Here is an 18,082-nt window from a genome sequence, read left to right as displayed (position 1 = left end):
ATAAACTTCCTCTGCTCTAAATACTACAAATTTCACCTCAGGCTGACTATTATAGTGAAAAATCCCCTAAGAAATCTCCCACCTCTTTTATATTCCTTAGGATATTCAGAAGCCGTAGCTTTCAGTTTTGCTTGAACTAGGCAAACTGTAACCCCATCTTGTACCCAAAAATCTACTTTCCCTAAAATAAATTTAAAAGGAGACTAATAAAAAGAAATGAAAGCTTTCAGAAGTTTGAATTATTCAATCAATTTTATTCATTTATTAAGTACAGCTGTCTTCTGGTTTTAGTCATTGAAGAGACCATTTTTTTTAAATTATCTTCCTTTCTCCCAATGTAAATGACTTTTCCTTGTGTAAGGAAGCTTCTGCCTGGTTAGGTCTCAGGAATGACTTCTCAGAGCAGTGAAAGCCATACAAATGATTCAGTTGCTTTCTCTTTGCCTACGCTGACTGTGCTGCTCTGCCAAGGACCCTTCTCTCACAGCATGGAGGAGGTGGGGCAGCAAGGCCCACACCTCACCGTGCCTGCAGGTAAACACTGAGTTCAGAACGGTGCAACATTCCTGTGCTAGATTTCTGCACAGAGAGCTCCGCGAACAACCCCAAACGAAATCTGGCTGTACAGCTGAACACAAAACTGAGGGGCTGAGAAAGGGCAGTCAGGAGGTGGGAAAGTCAGTTCACCTCCTGTCTAAAAGCCAGACAGCAGCAGAACAAAACATCTTGACAAGGCCCATTTATAAATTTTTGGATGCTTTATTATTAGCTACATTATATGCAGTTGATTATTCTACATTTTGATTATAACAAACATTTTTTTATTTGGTGATTTGGTATTCCAAGCAGGCTAATTCAAACTCTTGCATATTTTAGCCACACTCAATTCAAAAGTCCTTCTGTTTGAGAGAAAGGTCACTTACAGGCTGTTACTATAAAAAGAATTTAGCCTTTTATCACTTTACTGTTGGCTAATGAATGTCAACTGTGACACTGCTACATTTTTAATCTTTCTACTTACTGTTCCAGACAATTTTGCTTTCTAGATTTCATACACACAGACACATGTAATAATGAAAGAAATACAAATATACCTAAGAAATTTTACCACCCAACTCTTACCACCCTTTCAGGTGAGTTGTTAGGCCCCTCCCTTTGCTTATAAAGCACAACTCAGTTATGAATATCCCTGGAAAACATAAGAAGCAGATCAAACTCTGAACAAACTCTGTAACTAATGTGACAAGTGGCTTGTTCACCTGAGGAATGAGACAACTCACAGCTCAAACACCTGCCAAAACTGCACTGCTACCCCTAGTTCAAAACAGCTGAAGTTAAGGCTTTCATCAGTCTCTAGAGTTCCTACTTCCCAAAATCAAAGTTCAAGGCTGAAAAATGTCTATCTAGTTTGAATACTCTAGCATGTGGAAAAGTTTCTACTGAAAGCTTTGGGTCATAAAATCCAAAAATCATGTGATTGGAATTAGTATATAAATCAATCAATTGATCAATAAATGCCCAAGTGTAGCTATAGCACTACAATGCCAAAGCACTACTGGCCACTGCCCCTTCTACTGCTGGTTACACTGGATTACTAGGGCAGCCACACTGACAGAGAGAGATTTACAGAAGTGATTTAAGTAGTGAATCTCACAAATAATTAGGAGTTGTTTTGTTGGGAGAGTTACTGTTCTGGAGGAACAGTGCTCACCCACAAGGCCTCACCTGAACTGACTAATACCAGACAAAACTTAACACTCAGATCCACAAAGGGCGTGTGTGAACTCAGTGGGAAAAACAGCTTCTTATATCTGAGAAACTGATTTTTAAGTGACCTAAAAAATATGAACACAACTACTGGCAGACTGTTTTTATGAAGGAAGACTCTGGGGTTTGTTCCCCAATTATTGTAAGCAAGTCAGCATTTGGCTGCCTCCCCAAATCTGTATCTTCTCCCCAAGTGTCATAACCACAGTATATTTTATGTTTCATTTCATAATTTACAAGTTGTAAGACAACACTATGCCTCGATACAGTAATACTACAGCCTTTAGGATGACACAATGAAAATCTAGCTAATTACTAACAGGATGCTTTATTCATGTTCAACTCTGATAAGTAAATGCTTTTAAGTGCTGCAGAACAAAGGAGAAACCATATCACAAACATGAAACACTCAAGCAAGTAGAGCACGTACATGGAAATTCAGTTTGTCACAAAATAAAATTCATTAAAAGGGTCACATTGTTCCAGAAACAGCACTGAGGGAGATGGTCTAATCATAAAAAATGTGTTGAATCAGTACAAATCCAACCTCAGGCAAGAATTTTCCTCAAAAGTTTCATTTTTATTAGCAATTCACTTTCCCTGATGAGCAATTCAAACCAGAGGTCAGAAGCAAAATCTTGCCAATGTTTGCCCTTTTAAAAACATTTTTCCAAAGAAAGAACACACAATTTCCTCCAAACCAAAAGAAATGCAGTTATAATAATAATCAGAAATAATATTAAACAGACATCAGTAGGATAATATATCTTGAAAAACTGGAACTAGTAGCTTGATAATATGTTAAAACACAGCAACAAATCCTAAACTGCACTTCTAAAATAATTTTTAATTGAGTAAGTCAATCCTGTATGAGCCATTTGAGAAGCTTCTCTCAAAACAAGCGGAAAATTAGGGCCTCTTTTTAAAAAGTATCCAGCATCTGAAGATGTTCATAGGAAGAGAAATTCAAGTGTACTGTAAAAATTTTTAATGAGAACAATCACCTACTATTAAAACAGATCCCTAACTTTTTGCAATGTCATATTTTTAAAATTGCAAGGGGTGTGGATTCAGTGTGATTTTGGATCTCTGTACACAACAGATGAGTAAAACATTAGTTAAGTCAAGCAGCAGAGCAAGAGAACAAGCTTTCCAGCTTTCACTCGTAACCTTGTTAAAAAGTTTTGTCTGCCAAACTCCAGGTCCCATAAGGTCTGAATTTCTCAGGAACCAAGCCAACCTTGAAACTACTGTAGTAGTACAAGTGGAGTTGTATTTTGAACTTAAATCAGTACCGTGACTTAACACACAACAGTAAGCAGAGAAGAAATGATGGAAGTAGAGTCTGTCATGAGCTTGACCAAGCTTCGTCCTGCCAGACGAGAACTAACGAGTCTACACTCCAACTGCAGCAAGGAGTCTCGTCATACTTTCTTATAAATATTCAAGAGACCCACCATGGCAGCAGCTCCAAAGGGGTGAAGGTCTCATAAAGAGCAGCTCTAAGCATAATGCAGCCAATTCTGACTGGAACCTCACGCTGAACCAACGCCAGCTGACAACGGCATGACCTTCTATTGATGCTGAAAACGATGACTTGGTTCAAAAATGGTTTCATTTTGCTGCCACAAATTTAACAGTTCACGCTTTGTCCTCATGAGACGAGTAAAACATGCTCGTTAGGTAACCTGTTTCCAGAGAGACAGGATTTTAAACAAAGGCTAAGCACCTTTATTTTAATATTATAAATATGTCCTCAAGGTGCTTCAATGCAGACCAGTTGCTGAGGAGCAAACTGAGCACAGCTCTCCCAGTCCCACGACTGCCACTGGACATGTTCTCCACAGGAACACTGCTCTGACGAAGTCACAGGTAATATGAAATATGTCCACAAAAGCACTGAGCAGACAGATATATAGCTCAATACACCACCACAGCAATTCTGAGGCTCTTCAAAAATGTGCACAAATAAAAGGAAATAATTTTCACTTTGTTTATCCAGTCTAGCAGGCAGGACAATTATTAAATATTTTAGCAACTTTTTCAGCCTGTCCAAAATACTTACTGCACATTGTTTTCATCTTCCTAGTTACAAACATGCCAATGCCAGACAATATCTGTGACTATCAACTTGGATTTGCTATTCCTATCAGCTGTCTTAAGTCAAACCAATAAATACCGAACAAAAAATGGGATAAGAGTATCCAAACACCACAAAGATAAGCAGGCAGTTATTTCTTACTCTGAATGCAGTAACAAGAACTCCAGAAGCCAAAATGTTCCAGCTGAGCTAACTACGGCTTCCTGCTGCTGTTACCAACATGGTACTGTAGAAAAGTAATTGCAAATATTACTCACAAAGTACAAAATAGAACCAAACAAGACAATGGAAGAAACATGTATTTCCTGGCAAAAACAAAACTCATTAGAAGATTATGTTCAATATAAGTCAATATGCTTTGAAACCAGCTGTATAAAGTGGCAGTTGAAGCGTTAAATTTGAATGAACCTCTCAAAATTCCTGACTGCACTAATGGCAGAAGTTTGACCTGAAAGGTTAATTTAAATACATACAACAGAGTTGGTTAAAAAACACAAACTGCGATCTCATAAATGCAGTTACTAATGGTGCCCTCAGAGCTGCAGGCACATCCCAGCCTGAATCAGCTCCCCCTGCACAGCCAGCACAGGCAAGGGGACATTCACTGATGCCTTATCCCAAATGGGGAGAAACATAAAGGGAGATTGTTTTGCAATCCTGGAACTACTATTCTGCTTTTTGCACAGTAGACACAGAACAGCTGAGACTGGAAATACCCCTGGATATCACCTGGCAACTCCCCTACTCAAAGCAGAGTCAATTTGAGCAAGGTGCTCAGGATCTTTTCCAGTCAGGTTTTGAAAATCTCCAGGAACATGATCTCTACAATCTCTGGCCAGCTTGCTCCAGCATTCAGTTCACACTTAACAGCAAATTCTTCCTCAGTTTTTGATTGAAGTTAAGACTTCACTTTGTACCTGTCAGCATATGAGGCTGTGCTTGCCTGTTGTAATATTCCTGATCAGCGCAAGCTGCTTAAATCAACGAGCTCCAAAAATGACAATGAGATGTATAACCATGAAATTTATTGACCATGCCTGCATGCATTAGTAATCACACAGTATGGCCTCTGGGTCCAATAATGCAGAGAGTTGGATTCCTTCATCTTCTAATGACTGCTCTAAATTCCCCAGTCACACAAGGACACACAAAACAAGCACACTTTTTTTTTTTTCTCTTGTTTAGTCATAATATTACACCTACTTTAAACCAGTTGGATTTTGTCTTGTACACACTTGGTAAGTTTCTCTTAATTTCACTGCATCAAAGGTATTTTAAATAGTTCATCTCTCAGATAATCTATAAATACTCCTCACCTCAAAAAATATGGTCAAAAACCAGTTATTCTGAGGGGGATCAGTAAGAAACTTGTGCGAACTCAATGCTCTTGAGATTTCTATCAGAAATCAGCCACTTGATTTCATGTGAAATGACAGGCATGCACAAGCATATTTTTTTGTTCTCTGTTACAAATGTCTCAAGCGACATTTTCTGTAAGAAGGACAATGTTAACAGCCAGTGAAATGTCAGAGGTTTCCCAAGAAGTCAGTTCTGTTCATGCTTCCACTCTTAAAGCACTTAAGCAATTCAGGTATACCCAGTCAAACCACACCTGGATGAAGAAGAGGGAAATAAATATCAGGTATTTATCTCCAATACTAAAATTGTGGAACTGTTGCATTCGTGCATAATGCCTTTCTCATTTTATATTTTCTGGAAGAAAATGCCCCGAGAAAATTTTCTCCAACTTGCTGTAAATGTTTCATATCAGTGCAGCTACTGAAGTCTCTTATTTTAGAGTACAAGATTGATAATTAAGTCAGCCTATTTCAGGGCCTTTCCCCTCCCCCGGCTTCTTCATTACATCTATTTTCATTCTGTGCTCTCCACACACTGTGCACCTGTAATCTGTATCTACATTGTATTAGTAGGATCCTCCTAATTAGATTTCATTTCTTCAAGTGAGGAAAAAAGTGACATGCTAAGCCTGCCAGTTCTTTGAAGAATGTCCTAGAAGGTCAAATGGTGTGTATGTAAGGGCTTTGTGATCCGTTTGACACAAGGAAGATAAGGTTGGTCAACATTTCAGATGCCTTCAGTAATGAAAAGCAAAGTAACTGGTATTGATTCCACTCACATCAATCTCAAAATGGTAAACAAAATAATTATATCCTCTGTATAGCAGTCCCCTGGGTACATGCAGATGTACTTAACAGATTACAGACAGAAGACTGCTCACTTAAATCAGACACTACGTCAAATTCTAGTTTTCTTACTTGAACTACCATGTAGACATTAAAGCTTCTGAAATCTCTACATGCCTTATTCCTACGTACTTAACCAAAATCAGAAACTGTTAGATCAGTACTTTTCCTAGAGATTACAGCTCCAGAGTTTGTCTATTTCTGAAACAACAGAAATACCTATATTACTGGTTTTGAAGCTTTTACAGTTTTAAAATGTTGGTTTAGCACATCAAAGAAAAAGTAGTTTTTAAAATTTTAAAGTATCCCTCTCTCCTGTGCGAGACCAGCTGCTCTCCTCTACACTTCAACCTCTTTTCACAAGAAATAGTTGTGTTTATCCTGTGATTTTTATTAGTCTTTCCCTGTTTTTGTGGTACCATGACAAACTATACCCTGCATTACTCTAACTGATCAAGGCTTCTCTCTCAGGCCTTGTTTTCTGCATCATTGGTGGAATCACAGAGTTCAATCCCATATACATCAAATCCCTGCCTGACAGCCTCCTCTTCCCAACTGCATTACTGCGACAGGCACATCTGCATTTGGCACCTGTTAAGTTCTTTCACTGCCACAATCAGTAGCCAATTTCTTTGCCTAAACACTGCACCTTCAAAACACAGCAGTATTTACTCATTATTGCACAGGTAGTAAGCTTGTAGTAGAAAAAAAATAAAATCTGTAATGAGCAATACATAGTCTTGTTTATGCTTAAGATGTCTAACCAATTACAGAACTTCTCTCAGCCCAATTCTGTGTTTTCTAAAGGTAATACTACATAGAAAGGCTACTGCATTTTAACATGAGTTACTGTACTTCTTGAAATAGCGATACATAAAATGATGTAAAAAATTACAGCAGCTATACCTTTGGTTTCCATAAGAAGGAGATTTCTCCATATTGCTCTCTTGCCTTGGTTGTATCTTTAATGAATTTCAGAACATTTTAACTTGTGAAACTTTCAAGATCTTCCTAATCCCTTGTGGCACAGAGAACGGCCTTCTACTACTTTCTACATTCAGATGCACAATGCAAAGCAAATTTTTCATTTAGGGTATATAAATGGTAAATCCAGAAGAAAGGGAGCAAATACAAGGTCAAAACAATTGGGGAAGGCAAAACACCTTGTAGGGCAGAGTTTAAGACACTGACAGTTCTCTTGGCCAGTGTTAAGGTTACCAACATCACCCTCCTACAGAGAGGGAAATGAGGAGAATTTGCTAAATATAGCTAGAACTGGTTGGAAGGATGCCTATCCTTATTTGTGCAGTCATCTGCTTAATTGTGGGCAATATAGATAGCCTGAAGCAAGTGTGGATGTTCAATATTCTCTGAATTATACAACCTCAATCAGAGATTGGACTTAATTACACAGTTTACATCAGTATAAATGGAAACTTTGTATTTTGAAACTCACCGGTGTTGTACGTACCTCGATTATTTTCTCAGGTTTTTGGAATGTACTAACTGCCTTCAAAAGTGCAGTTTTAAACAAGAACGGTGAGAAAGACCATGGAACTCTTGTGTTTATTCAATAACTGTGTCCTCCAAATCCAAATGTGCGATATAAATACTCACATATACTGACATCAAAAATCAGGTTTTATGCTCAGAGCTTCTTTAAGTTTGGTACTCTGTGGAGATTGACATTTTTCTTATATTGATCTCTAAGTGCATTTTTTAAATAGTTGCAGTAATTTAAATATACATGTCAATATATCTTACAAAATCAATCCATCTTTATTTGAAAATAAAGGTGTAACAATCACACAAACCTGGAAGAAACAAGCCTAGGAAGTTTATACACCTGTGATCTAAGCTTTTGAAAGGATTCCTAAACCCTTGGTTTCAGTGACAATATTGTAAAGAAATATAATGGAATTAAACCAGCACTAGGTGCCTAAATCCCATTAAGAGTTTGGGCCTAAATTCCTAACGGATCACTGAAAGTCTCAGCTAAGGTATCAAATTATTTATATATATAACTGAGATTCTCTCATGTTCCTCTTATATATATATATATAAAACAAGCTTCATATCTGTTTAACATTAGTTCTTCAGAACCTTACTAAGGTTCCTAAAAATCAGAGTTATCATACTGCTTCTCTACTTCTAAAACAGTGGCAAGTGGTTTGTGACATCATAAATGAAATGAGGTGGTTGTTCCTTCAACTAGATAGATGAGCATGGGTTGGGATTTAGAAACCCTACAATCAGCATAGTAAGTAGTCTGTAAAAGCTGAAGACTGCTTTATCACCTGAAGGAACATAACACAATGAAACACTGGAAAAAAAATGTGGTAACCTACAGAGGTTTCCAACTTACGGATTATATGATTCAATAATCTTCCACATTAAAAACAGCCCCTTACCCTCCACCCCTAAGATACTGCTTCAGGAGAGGGAACATGGTTTTGACTTCCATTATCCTCCAGCCTGCAGCAAGGAAGTGCCTTGGTCCTGAATCAGAACCCACAGGAATTTAGCAAGTGCTATTTCTGCTCGTAGTAAAATCTTCAATATGTAATTTACATCTTGATATGTCATCATTTCTTGGTATTTAACTTCGTAACAGCTTCTCTAAAGTAGAAATTTTATTACATAAATTATGGAAGTAGCAGACTGGGTGTAGTGGAGACAGCATAAATTTCTGAATCAATACAAAATATGTCCCTGGTAGTAGTTGTTATTCTATGCAGGTATGTTATTGATTACAGTCATAATGGTCTCACTTTAGCTGCCATCAATAACTCACTCCTTGTATTGTCATACTGAATTAAAAAAGAACCAGTCTAAAAATATGAGAAGTTATACCAGCGTGGCATGACTGAGCCTGTGGTGCAAAGAAGCAAACACTGCTAGTTTAAGTTAGGATTTGTGTTTGAGCCTTCACTTGACGTTACAGCGAGAAAATAAAGTCAAATGTGATCCTTATTCAGGACAAAAGAGTATGTGTCTTAAACATTCCAGAAAACTTTTAAATTTATGGATCCTGCATACAATAACAGTTTTTAATACCGTGGGACCATTAGAATACATGCACTGTTATGCAAAAAGGAATCAAAGTTTTATGAGTGGTTATTGACACTTTAATGATGAACATGACTGAAGCTTCCTTGCATCAGATTATGAACTGTAGAAGGAATGCTAGATTACTTCCATTTTTAAAATTCCTAATTTTGGAAGATAGTCTCCATAAAATACCCGTAAAAGAGATGCTAACAAAGTGCCAGTTAGAAGATTTGATTCAACCTCGTAGACTGGATCACTCTCCAGAGAAGTCTGTCTGCATCCGCTGTCTTAATCCACAGCCAGAAGTGGCTGCCCTTTCTAAATCAAGCATCTAATTGACATGCCTGAAGTTATTGTAGCTACCCCAACTTCAGTGTCACATCTGAGATTGTCCTTCCCCGAGACAGTTGACACTTTATACTTTAAATCACTCTGCAATTTGCTTTCCTCTGGGCAATCTCTGCAGGCTTTGCTACTCTGCATGCTGTTAAAAAGAGTATAATTTTCCCCTTTAAAACCTGCAAAAATTAGACTATCCAATATCATTATATACAGTCAGTCCCTGCAAGCTGTGAATCCAGTAGCTGTGGACACTGCTGACAGTGAAACATCACAATACAGTTTCTCACCAACAGGATAATCCAGTAAGGAAGTCTGTGCCATCATTTCTGTCAGTGTTCTGAATAGCAGTTACTTAAAATTTTATCACTACATAACCCAAATTAAATATAGAACCTTTAGTGTAATGAGAAGGTTCCATGGAGGCATTCCAACTCATGGGTAGAACTTCCACCACCAGAGCAGATGAAGAAGAGACAGTTAAATTACTGAAAACAGTAGGCCTAGTTTCACTAACTTCACATTGCAATGAATGTAGATCAGTTAATAAAAGACTTTTTCATTCAGGAACAAGTTAGGGCAACATTTTTCTGTAAACCCCCCCATAATTATTTCTTTTATGAGAGCAGAAATTAACAGGGGAAGGTAACTAATCTTACAGAGAAAAAAAAAAAAAAAAAAAAAAGAGAGAAGCGTTTGTGATACACAAAGTCCAGCTCCTGTAAAGCTACTGCTCAGTACCTCAATCAGTCAATATCACTGCAGCTGTAAGAATTCTTACACAGATTACTTCATCAGGTAATTCCAAGTACATCCAATCAGAATGCAAGTCTTGGTATCAATCCCCTGAAAAGTCCACTCTAAAGAATAACAGCGCAAAGGAACACTGATGCCTAATTCTAGACTCCAAATTACTAGGTTCTGAAAGAAATAAGGAAAATAATAAATAACTTGAGTTTACCATAACGACAAAATGTAAGCACTTACCCCAGCCTGATTTACTCATTCCTTCCCTCTCACTTGCTTGCAGTGTTTAAGCTGTAATTCTTCAATAATGCATTTCAGAAGACAGTAAATGCTTCACAACTCTTAAATAAACCATAAGCAGCTGAACAGTACCTGTTCTGCAGGACAAAGGCCTGTTGCTAAGGCACTAGACTTCAAGTTTCCAATGGCTTATGATAGCAATAACAAGGCAAACAAATAATAAAAATGAAATTGTGAAAGATACCTTGACAGTGTCCTTTTAATTTTCAGCCAACTTGAGATGTCACGTAAGCACTGAAGCAGCAAAGAGATGATACTGCTTAGACAGCAAAATCTCAATTCCTCTCTGACCTACAAATCAGAAGCTAATAGATTAGTGGTGCACTGGAGTATATCTGCACAGTATCTCATGGAAACCCTGTCACAGCTTCTGAAACAAAATGCATGTGCTCTGAGATGCAGAAAAAGCATAACTATAAATAACATCAACTGAAGCATGCACAGAAGATTTTGACAACCCAGTCAAGGACCTTATGGAACAAAAATCCCAAATTGTCTAAGAAAGCCATCATATCTGAAGAGATGAAGCATACTGCATGTAGCTCAGGAACAGAAAGGTTTTCCCAGAGCAGTATAAACTGGAGAGTGAGACAGAGGCACTGCCCATATGTTCTCAATGGATCTCAGTACCTTGTAATACCGCCAGCAGCAGCATCTACCACTACGCAAGTGGTGGATGAGAATCACCTTCTTGGACCACTTAGTCTGGAATCTGTGATCTAAATATTAAAATTTTACTCTTCCTAAACAGATAGTCAAAATATGTATTTGACTACAGTCAAAAATCACTCAACTTCTCATGGTAATTAACTTCAGTTGACTGTACAGACTTAAGACTGGCAGAATCAGACCAAGATACCTTTCACAGATGTTTATCCAGATGGAACAAAACCCATGTAACTACAAAGCAAAATATATATAAATGCAGTGTCAATTTTTACAGAATTTGATAAAGTAACCTGTTAAAAGAAAGTGAAGCCAGTCACTTCAAGGGTGTAATTCTGCCTTAGTTAAGATTCATTATTTTCAGAAAGACACATTCATTCCAACAATGGTAAGCTCCCAGTAATGACAACACTGTAAGAAAATATACATTCTTTGTAGGAATGAGGAGTAACTAGACATGAGTTTCATTAACTAAATTGAAGCATTCTCTACAAAAGGTTAAAGTATTTAAAAATGCCACCCACATATACATTCCTATTGGGTATCTTACACATTTTTTATCCATAAGATTAACTAATATTCCAAGAAAAGTATTTCTTTTGGTGGGTCAAAATGTCAGACTACCCTGAAACAGTGGCAATCAATGAGTCTCATCAAGACTCCAAAATATTATTTTATTTGATCACTGTAAATACATTAATGATGAGTAGTAGATGTTGTCCACTTACTATTAAATGATTAGCCATTTACAGACAACACACCAAATGCTACTTGAAATTATGCCAGAGGGTTGACTGTCAGGCTTTCAAAAGATTGGGTATTACTAAATTAAGCTGTCTGTTCTAAGAATGTTGCACAAAACCAGTCACAAAAAGAACTGGATTCACTAGAATTCTCTTATATACTAATTAAAACAAATGTGACCTGAGCTAATGGAGAAAATACAGACCTCTAAAACCTCAGCAGACTGCACCAGAAGTAGCTTTTCAGTTTGTTTTGGACTGCCTGTGAAATGCAAGGGGAGGAGTGAAAAGGACAAACGTGGAAGACACACTTGCACCACAGTTTTTTTTCAGTTGGCTTTGCTTTACACGAGTTAGCTGAAGGAAATAAGAGCCACTTCATTATCTAAGCTGATTGCTTCTTTTCTCAGATGCTCAGGTCACTTGCCTTGCTTCAGCTCACAGGCAGACCACATCCTACCTGAAATTTAGGAAAATCTCCCTGTTCTTACTTTAATGCATAAACCCATGATTCTGCTAATGTGCTTACCTGAAGAAAATGTTTGTCAAGTTACATGTATATTCTAAATGTCTTGCATTATGGAAAGAACACTTCTTCTAAAAGCAGGTGGATTTTCATCTTAAAAATCTCATTGCCAATTTCCAAGAGACATACATGAAGTCTAAATAAGGTAACTGCACACAACACATGTGAAATTCCTTGTCCATCCATACTGGTGTAACCCTAGAGTTTGGCCTTTTCCTCCTTACTCTGCAGAGACAGGCAAGAAAGTAAAAAAAAATCGACCTAACTGCTTTGAAGGTTAACTGTGATGGCTATTAGGATGCCCCCACACCTGAGAGAATACTGGCATACTCTGGTTAAACTGGAAAGATACAAGCCAAATGTAAAATCACACTAAGCTGCTACAGCATTTGTTTACAATGTCTGTGTCAATGATTTATACTCTCACAATAAAATATTAAGAGCAACAAACTATAAACCTGGTAGCACAAGAATTCTAACAGGTTTTCCTTGCAGTGTATCAATTCTGACACTACCCAAGATCCACCAAAAGCACTGCAGATATAATGTGTTGCATTACATAAAATCAAGTCCAGAAGCTTAGTTTTATATAACTGTAGTATGCATACAGATGGTGTTCAGGACAAGATATCTAATCTAAACTACAGTTTGCAAAAAAATTGAAGTATAAGCAAGAGGCAGGAATTTTGCCATTTCCAGTACAGTGTCCTAAGTCAATAAAATGAGAAACTCACCCTATTTGTAGCTTACTGGTTCTTCCAGTATTAAAAACTTTCTGACACTGAAATCAATTGCAGAGATTTTGAATTCATAGATGAAATTCAAAGAAGGGAATTGTTTTTAATCTATTTTAGCCAAACAGTAGGTCAAAACTATGCTTATATTAATTGAAATTCAGCTTTTTATGTTGACAGCAACTATGGCAGAAAAATAAAATGAGCAAAGTCCGCTTTATAAAGATCACCAATGTCAAATAAAATACCATCTATGATCTCTGAACAATACACAAGGATAAATCATGCAGTGAAACTATGCAGTCAAACTATTGTTCTTACACACCATGCCTGCCTAATGTATTCCCTTAGCCAAGCAATGGGAAGATAAACCCATTTGCCTAATGGAGCATAAAATTTAAATATTTCAGACAAGAATTGACAGAGATGCTGTTTAAAATAAATTTAAGAATCATCCATCCAAACACCTGCCAGGATGAAGACCCCAGCAGAGTTCACAAGTTATTTTTTCTACACAAACTCCAAACTCTCCAGCCCCTGCAGTTACTTTAGTCACCGTGCATACCCTGTATTACTTTATTACAACAAACCTTTTCCTTTTTTTCCACAGGAGGTTTAATACGAGGCTGCATTTTTTTTCTCTTTTGCAGTGCCTCGCAACGTTTCTAAAATCACTAAAATTTCAGATTTTACTACTGCACCATGCAGTCCTGCACAATTTTGAAAACAAAATATGTCTAAATTTATGGAGCCTTAAAGGACTACTGTATTCCGCAGATTGCAGTACCCTATCCACAGGAAGTTACAATCAGCCAATGTCAATATTCTGTCATTTAGAACACGATTTTTTACCATAAAGTATTCCCATTAATACAAATCAGCTAGGCTGTTTCCCGCCTCCCCCCTCGCAAAACTTGTGTTTAGGGTTTAAGCTATTGGTACGATAACAGGTCTTCACTTGATTAAAAAAAAAAAAAAAAAAAGTCTGCTTAGGTTTTGGTTTTTTTTAACATGCTGTGAATCACGTTTTGCATTGTGACCTACCTAAAGGCACAACAGTACAGCATAACAAGCAAAGTGCATGTTTTCAGATTCCCCCCCTTTCACATACACAAACAAGTGCCTACATGAAAAAAAAAAAAAGAGAAAAAGCAAGAAAAACAGTCTTTACAATTTCACATTCACTAGAAGTGAACATTTCAAAGAGTTTTTCAACTTCTACAAACGTCAGATTTTAACCGTGGACCTCAATACTGCAGGGAAAGCGAAAATTAAAAAACAACCCCTAATTCTGGCTTTTAAGTCTGTAATGGATGTCGCGTGTGTGAAAAAATAGGTTAGTTTTGTTTGGTCTTTGCTACAAAGAGTCTCATCTCCTATGCACGCCACAAATAACCTGAGCAATGACTTCCCTCCATGATACGAGCTGCCCATCATATTGCAGGATTATTACAATGTTGGTTTGTTTAGGGGTTGCTTGTGTGTGTGGCTCGCGTATGTAATTCAGGCATTCGCATACATCAACTCCTCGTTGCGCATCTCACAATAAACTGATGAACGCTGTTAAACCTGAACCAGCAACCTTTAGCGAACAAAGAAGTCTAGCCCGGATTCGTGATGCAAAATCACCCCAAAACGTACTACACCCTGCAAGAACCTCACAGAAAATAGCCCGGCAACCTCATTCATTCCCCCCAAACCAGCGATGTGCTCACCATCTCCGTCTTATTTCTCCGTCCTCAGCTTATTTTCCTTGCTGCTACTGGCATCAAGGAGGCGGTGTACAAAACCAGGAAAAATGTTTTACAAAAAATAAAATGAAATGAAAAGGGGAACCTCCCCCCAACTCTTCAATAAACCGCTCGGCAGCCGCCGGGCAGCATGTCAGCCCCTTGTCTTCCTCTCCGGCTCCCCGCGCAGGAGCCGCTCCCGCCGTGCCCGCCCCGCGGGTGCCCGTCCGTCCCCCGCGCGTTCCCCGGGAGAGCGCCCGGGCTGCACCAGCTCCTCCCGCCCGCTCACCCAGCGAGGCAGCCGAGTAGTCGGAGCCGGGCTGATTTTCCCCTCCCACCTCCACATTCCTATTTACAAAGGGTATCCAAGACCATCTTTATCCAACGGGGGGGGGGGGGGGGGGGGGGGGGGGGGGAGGAAGGCGGGGGAGGTGGAAGTACTTGTTAACCCTTTTCTTACATTTACCTTTTCTACTGAGATTTTTGGAGCACACAAGGGAATTCCCCTTCTCTAGAGAGCACATGGACTCGTTGCCATCGGGCCCGCGGGGTCCCCGCTCCCGCACCCCGGCTTGGCCGCTGACGATGCTCCTGGCGGCCCCGAGGCCGCTTCAGGAAAAAGGTCCAAGGACACGGCTGGAAGACGCGCGCCCTACCCAAACTATTGCTCGGGAAACAACCGGAGCTGCCCGCGGGGACACGGGAGCGCATTGCTCGGCCAGACCACGATGCCACCGGCCGCCCCCCTTCTTATTTTTTTTTTTTCCTTTTTTTTTTTTTTTTTTTTTCTTTTTTCCCCAAGCAGCGCACATTCCTCAACACTCGCACCTGGGGGGCAGGCGCGCGGGAGGCGTGAGGGGCCGCGCGCGGGAGGCGTGAGGGGCCGCGCGCCGTGCCCGCGCCGCCGCGCGCGCCCGCGCCGCCCGCCTGCGGCTGCACGCGAACCGGCGCGCGCCTCCCGCGCGCCGCGAATTTTCCCATTGGACGGCGCCGCCGCGACCGCGCCCGGCAACCGGAGCGCCATTGGCGCGGCCCCGCCCCGCCGCCGCGCGCCGCCGGCCGCGCCGCGCGCCATTGGCCCGAGGGCCTGTCCGTCACAGAGCGGCGGCCCCGCCCCGGCGGGCGGTGGGAGTGGCCGGAGGAGCGGCCGCAGCCCCGGGGCGGGAGCGGGGCCGCTACGATCGCGGGAGACCGGGGCGCCGGCGGTGTGTGCTCGGCAGGAGCATTTCTGTCGCTTACCTGCGTGGGTGCCCCCGCCCCGCTGCGCGGCCGGAGGGTTTCTGCGCTCGGGAATGCACGCTGCCTCGCACAGCTGTTCGCCCCGCGGCTGCGCGCCCAGCTGGTGGCTGAAATGCTGTGGCAGAGGGCCCGTCAGGTGCAGCGCAGCGAGGTAATGCTGGCACGCGATCCGCATGGATTTGTCTAAGTTGACCTTCTCGGCGTTTGCAGTGGTCTGTGCGCTGCCATGGTCACACCTCGGCTTTGTCTTTGGTAACCTGAATAGCTTGAGCTTCTTAAGCCCCTATTTTTTATCGTGTTATCTCCTTCATTAATGCTACTCCTTTGAATAATTTCCTGTGTTTTTCCTCCTTCCCTCCCTAACCGTGGGTGCCAGAAGTGGTGCAGTGTTCCAGTGTCCCTGTGCTGTGGACAAAGACAGTGTCACTCCCCTGTCTTCCCTATATGTTCTGTATTTTATACAGTAAATGGTTAGAGTAATCCAGTTTACCGTAGTATTACCCTGAGAGGTCACACTGAAATAGTTAACAACTGAATTCTTTTTTGAGGTACTTTTTCTGCCATGATAGCCCCATCCCTGCATTCTTTCTTTCCAGGTGCATTTCCTTGCATTTTATATTAAAAATGCAATTTACTGGACTGGGATGAGTTATTGGGCACAGCAGATGATTTTGTATACAGTTGTGAATTATCTACTCATTTATAAGGCTTCAAAATTTACTAAGTATCTTATGTCACCTGTACAATTCATAGAGATACCAAACTAGATCAGAGCAAAAACCCATCTCTAGGAAACTGTCAGGCTCCCTGATGTCTCCTGTTTAAAGCTGCTTTTTGAGACCTCTCAGAGAAAAGATACTTAATCCATCCAAGATGTGCTTTATGCATTCCAAATAATGTGCATTCCAGCACTCGAAATAAAAAACTCTTTAAACAAATGTCAGGACTATTTCTCTTAGTTTTTGAAACCAGCTCAGGACAATTCTACGAGCCTTCATCAAGCTTCTGCTTGTATTTTAGCTTTCTCCAAGAAAGGTTCTGCCCTGACAGTACCACTCTCTTAAAGTGGTTAGAGAATCGGAGCCTGCTTGGGATCAGTCTTTTTCAAGTTTGACAAACAATGGGAGCTATACACTGATCCCCTAGGACAGGGTCTAGAAGGGGCAACAATAACCAAGCTGGTTTAGACAGAACAAAAGGTAGACACAAGAATAAAAGGGAGAGACAGAATGGCTACCAAATCCAGTATTCACAAATTCTTGCCGTGGACTCATTTTGTGCAGCCTCCTAAAAGGCTTTTTAAATGACTCTGAACTTATTCTTACTTCCCATACATATTAAAAATAGAAAAAAAACCCCAAAACAGTAAAAAACACAGTTAAGTTTTAAGCCTTTCTTCTTCCCATAGACATGACTGCTGCTGAAGGTATGCAGATTATCATCTGAATATTTTAAATGGGTATTGAGCATAGAAGCTAAACAATCTTTGGTCACAGTGATGAATCTATACTTTGAGACTAAAGCAGAGTGCCAAAAGATCAATACATAACATTTAATGTGCATGCATTTTACCAATTTCAATGTAACAGAGATTTGTATAAATTTGTCTATTTAGTCATCAGATAACTGCTTTAAATAACAATTCTGTACCTGAAAGCATAAATAGATTCTAGGTTTATATGTCTCAAGGTAATAACCGCAATCTATTACTGTGTTTCAGAAGGGCTAGTACAAATAATGATGATCATACCCAGTAATTTTCATCAGTAAATCTCAAGAGACCTTGCAAAGGTCAATGCGATCATCCCATTGTTGATGATGGAGAAGGAAAGCATTGAGATGAACTTGCTCAATGTCATATGCCAGAGCAGTGCTAAAGCTGACAATTGGCTTTCTGTATCCAGGTTTTCTGTATCCAGGATGAAGGTCTTGCCT

At 39.9% G+C, this 18,082-nt stretch overlaps 1 protein-coding gene across 5 annotated transcripts in view; it reads right to left on the bottom strand.

Moving 5' to 3' along the window:
* Positions 1-15,084, bottom strand: part of ARVCF (ARVCF delta catenin family member) — a 246,832-nt gene extending 231,748 nt beyond the window's left edge. For 2 of the 5 annotated variants that reach the window (XM_058422876.1, XM_040081323.2), the window contains exon 1: positions 14,894-15,084. The gene's annotated coding sequence lies outside the window, so the exon portion shown is untranslated. The remainder of the gene's footprint in view (positions 1-14,893) is intronic. The other 3 variants (XM_058422879.1, XM_058422880.1, XM_040081324.2) reach the window with 2 other exon arrangements.
* Positions 15,085-18,082: the final 2,998 nt, after the last annotated feature.

This window comes from Hirundo rustica, chromosome 17 (genome assembly GCF_015227805.2).
Source record: "Hirundo rustica isolate bHirRus1 chromosome 17, bHirRus1.pri.v3, whole genome shotgun sequence".
NCBI lineage: Eukaryota > Metazoa > Chordata > Aves > Passeriformes > Hirundinidae > Hirundo > Hirundo rustica.
The sequence above is the reverse complement of the archived record's forward strand: the minus strand, read 5'-3'. Positions and strand labels throughout refer to the sequence as shown.